This window comes from Impatiens glandulifera, chromosome 1 (genome assembly GCF_907164915.1).
Source record: "Impatiens glandulifera chromosome 1, dImpGla2.1, whole genome shotgun sequence".
In the NCBI taxonomy this organism is placed as follows: Eukaryota; Viridiplantae; Streptophyta; class Magnoliopsida; order Ericales; family Balsaminaceae; genus Impatiens; species Impatiens glandulifera.
Genome location: NC_061862.1, coordinates 48,739,324 through 48,746,052, shown reverse-complemented (window position 1 = coordinate 48,746,052; position 6,729 = coordinate 48,739,324). Strand labels below are relative to the sequence as shown.

General features: G+C 35.8%; 1 pseudogene; it reads right to left on the bottom strand.

Annotated features, from left to right (window-relative positions):
* Window positions 1-1,458: 1,458 nt before the first annotated feature.
* Window positions 1,459-3,862, bottom strand: LOC124919958 (annotated as a pseudogene).
* Between the last annotated feature and the right edge of the window lie 2,867 nt (window positions 3,863-6,729).

Genomic DNA, 6,729 nt, shown 5'->3' with positions numbered 1-6,729 from the left:
ATACTAGAAGCGCCTATTAAATACCGAAGCCATTTAATATCAAACTCATTAAGTATCAGCTACGCCTCTGGAAAAATGATGTCTGCTACCGTTCCAGTAAACTAATAAGAAACCGATCCAGTAAACCGATGTCTTCTACCGATCCGGTAAACTGCTGAGAAACCGATCTGAAAATCGATCCGGTAAACCGATGAGAAACTGATCTAGAAACCGATCCGATAAACTGATGAGAAACCAATATGGAAACTGATTCCGGTAAACCGATGAGAAACCAATCTGGAAACCGATTCCGGTAAACCGACGAGAAACCGATCTAGAAACCGATTTATACTACTGGTTACGCTTCTTCGGGAAACCGATGTCTGCTACCGATCCGGTAAACCGATGAGAAACCGATCTGGAAACTGATCCGGTAAATCGATGTGGTAAACCGATGCGGTAAACCAATGCGAACTGATGCGGTAAACCGATGTGAAACCGATATCTGCTACCGATTACGCTTCTTGCCAAACCGATATCGTTCACTATCGGTTATTGAAATAGCTGAATTCCTTAAGTGCTGAAGTAGAAAATTGAGCTGATACCGATCAGCTTTTCTTCCGGTTTTCTTTAATCTACATAAAATTAACTTAATTAAGTTTTTATTTAATAGTTAATTAATACTAATAATTAATTATCTATTTTTACCTAACAATTTCTCCCTTTTTGATTATTTAATCTAAATATTCAAAACCTTGTAGTTTTATAATTGTTGGCGGCTTATATTAAGTTAATTTCTAACAATCTCTCATTCTTTGATTGTTTAGAATAAATTATCAAACCAGTTAAAATTATCAAAATCAGTGATCTATTGCTTATTAGTTTCTTAGCAATTTCTCCTTTTGATATTTTTAAAGATTTATCAAAACTTGTAAGTAGCAGAATAATTAATATATAAAACCACCCATTTTTGATAAACAAAAAACAGCGATGTTAGCAAAAATAACTAGATGTTCAACATAAGATAGCTTTAAGTTTAAGACGCATAAATGAAAGATCAAAGATAAGAGTTTTTAGTGTCTCCCTCTTTTCGGTTTCGAATCCGGTTTTGCAAGGTTTTCGTCTATCCATCTTTCCATGAAACCCTGACTTGGTTGATCCGGAATATTGGCTTCAGGACTCCTTTTTCTTGGTGGAGCAAGGTCTTCTTCAAGGGCAGACTCATCATTTTTGCGCAGCCTTCAATAGGACTGAACACTACGTGGGACTTTCGGTTGAGGAGCTTCAGGTGACAAACATAAATATTACATTCAAACCTAACCATCATAGTGTGGCATTTTCACATCCCATCCATTTTCATTGAGAGATCTTCTTTCCTTAATTTTTTCTTTTTCTTTAACAATTAAAGAAGATTGTATTGAAAAGGATAATGAGTATTGTTGTTTCTTATTATACAAGTCACGTTCTAATCCAATTTAAATATATTCTAAACATCTATCTAGGGTAAAGTTCAGTAATAGAAATATCATTGACCGAATGAGGAAGACCACTGGAGATTACAGATTTATTGGATTCAGAACTTTCCACGACCGGAAGCACCATTGTGCTAACGGGGAAGAAGGCTGGTTTTTGAGGTGCTTGTATCGTCGCAGATTGACTAGTCAGCATCATAGCCACAGTCGACATTGATGGTCTGGATTCTGGATTTTCATGCACACGATAACCCTATAAGTATGCATCGATTGACCTTGTTTCCATTATAGGATCCTCCCAGCGCAGGATCAGCGAATTCCAACAGTGCACCATTGCTCCATAATCTCCATGCCTATAACAAATTAACAACCCAAATTTATCTTAACTTTTCTTTCTTCTTTGTAATGGATGAGTCTCACTTACATAGCCAAGTAGGCCCATGGAATCTTCATGGCGAAACTTGCTGTGCTTCTTCCCGCTTATAATCTCCAACAACATTACTCCAAAACTGAACACATCCGACTTCACAGAGAAGTTCCCGTGCAATAAATACTCGGGTGACATGTAACCGCTGTATTAAAATACGATAAAAATACCTAGTATTATAAATATTTGAACAAATAATTCAAATCAAGCCACAATTAAAATGATAACTTACAAGTATCCAACAACTCTACTGGTGTTTCCTTGAGTTTGATCACTGCCAAATATCATTGCCATGCCGAAATCCGATATTTTTGCATCCATGTCTTTGTCTAACAAGATATTACTTGCTTTTAGATCACGATGTATGATTCTGAGTTGCGAATCTTCGTGAAGATAAACTAGGCCTCGGGCTATTCCTTCTATGATTTTGTATCGTTTGGACCAATCCAATTCCTCTTTCCGCTTGGAATCTAAGGAACAATCAAAAACTTGGAAATTTGACTTTGGTTGAAGAGAACACTAATCAATTTGAAGATAAGACATACCAAAGAGGAAGTAATTGAGGCTTCTATTAGGAACATACTCGTAGATGAGTATCTTCTCTTCTCCTTCGAGACAATATCCTAACATTCTCACTAAATTCTTGTGTTGAAGCTTTGCCACTAACACTGCCTCATTCTTGAACTCTTCCACACCTTGTCTCGAGCTTTTCGCTAACCTCTTCACCGCTATAACATTTCCATTTGACAATATACCCTAGAAAAACACATCTCTCTCTCCATTTGACATCATTCTTTCATGAAATTATATTTAAGAACACATATATATGCCATTATTTTGAAGATGAGTTATTTGGATCATCAATCAAAATATTAAATTACCTCTATTTTAACATACTTAACCCACAATATAATGAGAGATAATCTAATTATGTATTTATCAAACAATATCTAAGTTTACCTTATAGACGCATCCAAATCCACCTTCACCAAGCTTATTGGTGTCGGAGAAGTTATCCGTGGCAGCTTGTATGGTAGCAAAATCAAATTGCAATGACTCTGCTGTAATGTCAGTTCCTATGTATGTAAAATGAAAATGGGTGTTGGCGAAATTCTGTAACGAGATGATAATGAAGATGAAGAAGAAGGTTAATTATGTTATCAATCACTTGTACTAATTTTGATGTCTTCTCTAACTGGCTGGTATTTCTTCTTCGATCTCCTTTTCAGGAAACATGTTCCCGCAATGAAGAGAAGAACAGAGACTCCAATCGGAACGAATATGGCTATTAGCACTATGAGCACTGTCGATGAAATCCCTCCCTTTCCTATAAAGTAGATATTTCCATTATTCGTCTACCGTTAGTCTCAGGCGGGATAATACAATCGGTTACCTTACCTGAACTGTTCGACAGCTTCTGAGGAGGAGGAGGAGACGGTGGCGGAGGAGGAGGAAAGGCGGTGGAATTGTAGAAACTATACGTATCGTACCTGATATTGCAACTCGGAAGCAGAATTCTGGCGCCGCGATTCCCTAGGCAGCAGTTTGGAAGACTTGCAAACGAGTCCTGGAGGCACTTTGTGCAGCCGTCGAAAGAAATATCCGGCGTGCACTGAGCCATCATAAACAGCGGCTGCAACACCCCGTAGGTTGTTTGCGCCACCGCAAACTTCTTACCCACCAAGCTGCTTCCGTTCGCCGCCCTCATCGTCACATCTGCCGCTGTCTCTGACAGGAAGTTCGTGAAACCCTCTGGATCTGTCACGTTCTCGTTATTTCTCAAAATACCTCTAACTCCCCCGTCGGAAATCGAGATGATCGATTGGTCCGAATACCGAAGCATGCATTCTTCGTACCAAATAACGACTCTCTTTTCAGTCGGGCAATAGGTGCTGACAACCTGTCTGGCGGCGGTGGTGACGCAGTCCTGGCAAGATTCAGGTGAAAGGTCTCCACGGCAGAGGAAGAGGCCGTAGACTGTGTCGTTAGTTGAGTAGCCGACAGTGGCGTTGTAGAAACCGCTTGGCACTGAGGAATTGGAAGATAGAGTGGAGAGGAGAAGGTTTAGGTTTGAACGGAAGTTGCTATTTGATGTATAAGTTGTTGTATTGGGACAAAATGATAAGCATAGGTGGCTGTAGCTTCCGATCGGAGGCTCAAACAGCAGCAAGTTACAAAAAGAAACACCAATACTCTAAAATTGAACTTCAACTTCATCTTCATGGCTTTGATTACAAATTAAGAGAACCATAATCGGAAAAGAAAGCTTTTTTATAGATGATTGTTGAAATGGTTGTAGCAGGGTATTCAAAATTGAAAAGAGACGACTGACGTCTTTATAAGTGAGGGTGAAATTATTACAACAAAAAAAATAAAAATAAAATAATTTTACAATTGGGTACAACAATTTTAACTCCCTTCAAATATGTTATAAAATGAGACATGATTCCTTAAAAAATAGGATAGTTTTGGCATTTTTTTTTTAAATGGAGGAAACATTATTGATTTTTCATTAATAACATTACTCAATTAATTAATTAAAAATTAAAATATTTTATCTAAAAAAAATGTATTTTATTTAGTAAATAAATTTATTTTAAATGAAAATGTAATATGATATAAATGATAATCGTTTAAACATAACAACAAAAATAATACAAAAATACGAGCGTTCATCTTATCCCCTAAACATCATTGAAACTTAACGAGATTAACTGTGTGTGAGCAACAATGAAAACATAAATAAAAATGTTAATCAACGAACAAACATAACATAAAATTTAGCGTTAACGAGTTCGGATATCTTTAAAAAGATCAATGAATTCAGGGATCCTTAAAAAGATCAATGAGTTCGGAGATCTTTATAAAGATCAATGAGTTCAATAACTGTTTCCATCGAATTTTTAAAAGATATATCATTTTCGTTATAATAATAACGTTATGTAGTAAATGCATCGGTCAACTGCAATCACTGAAAGTCCTATATTTTTCTTTTGAGTCAAATAGTCCAGTATAAAATAATCAGAATAAAGACTCATCGACTCAAGCTAACAGAGTTCGCAGTTTCTATCCATTCAAGCAACCGACGACTGACTCGAGCATCAAGCACCTAGTCAATACCAATCGTGTTCCAAAGTAGACTCTAAATCACAACCACTCTTTTACAATGTAAAAATAAGTGAGGTGTCATCTCCACCTCTTCGCAACACATTCTGAGCGACTAACCATAATGCTCCATTTTTCCATGCATTTAACATCCGTCAGATCCTTCCATGCATGCATGTCACTCAATCCAAAAAAAATGAGATTTTTGAAGATTTAGAATCCCACAACTTCTCTCATAGGAAGTCATATTGGATAATCTCCACAAACAATGTGTAACAATTATCAACCTTAAAGGAATCCATATTTTTCAGAGTAAAAAATCACGCAAAGAAGGAATCATCACATTGTACCCACTAAGAGCAACATTCTTTCATGTAAAGTTTCATCTCCATCATTATGTCTTCTCTTGTATCTCATTTTACACACGAAACTATTCAAATGTTGATCGAACATATCATTGACTGAAACATTTCTACAGAACGCAATCGAAGCAAGGGTTGAGAATGGCAAGGCAAGATTTTTAACACTACATCATACATCGTCCTAAAAGTTGATCAATGAGTCGTCGCCTACTATAACCCCGGGAATCCCATAGCTTAGCACGTGTGCGATACACTTGGCAATACGAGTCTAGAGTGACTCAAGATTTGATAGTTTCAATATTGGTTTGCGTGTCATGTATTTTTTAAAATAAAACATTATTTTAAAAGATTTTGATAATACCCGAAAACTTTTAAAATTAATTATGTAAAAATAATTGATTTTATTCAAATTTTAATAATTTAGGGATTTGTTGTAATCAAATGACAATTTGATTTTTCTGAAATCCGATTTAAATTAATTAAATATAATTAATTTAAAAAAAAGATTATTTATTTAATGACATAGTCACCAATTGATTTTAGAAAAATCAATAAAAAGGTGTACATGTACAAACATATTTTACACTAGAGTTTTGTTTTTTGGTTCGAAGTTTGGTGATACTCGGGAAAGAGCTTTCGCGCTATGTACTCTGTACCAATTTGAAAACGGACTCTACTTATAAAGTTGACTTTTTGAAAATCGGTTGTATAACGTTTGAGTTTTAACCTTGTATTCTTTCGGTCCTAGTCATGTTTTTAGGTTTTAGCATTATTTAAATTATTAAAATATCAATATTTAAATGTTGGTACCTATTGCGGATGATAACTAAGGTGGAAATACTGGAAGAATATCAATCATTTTAAAGGGACTAGGGTTTAGAAATAAACACCAAACAAGCCTTTGATAAAATATTTTTTGTGTGGAAAATATTCTAGAATATTTTGAAAGTATTTTATATTTTTTTGGGTTTTTTTTAAATGGTTTAGGGGTCCAAGATTACAAAAATTATTTTGGGTATTGAAAATTATTTTGGATATTGAAAAATTATTCTAAGTGTCGGGGTCCCTCTGTCTAGGTGCTAAGGACTCTCGGTCCTTGGTTGATCTTATCGGTCTAGGTGAAAAAATCTATTAGTCCGGGTTTAGTTTGGGGCTAGGTTTACTGGTCTAGTTGTATAAATCCATCGGTCCTAAGTTAACTCGGGGCTAAGATCATCGATCCTAGGTCAAGAGAATTATCGATTCTAGGTTAGGTTTACCGGTCTAGGTATATAAACCAATCGATTCTATGCTATGGAGGTCATCGGTCCTTGGTTAAGTCTATCGGTCCTAGGTTAGAAACATTGGTCCTAATTTAGAAGGGTTCTCAGTCATAGGTTCGAAA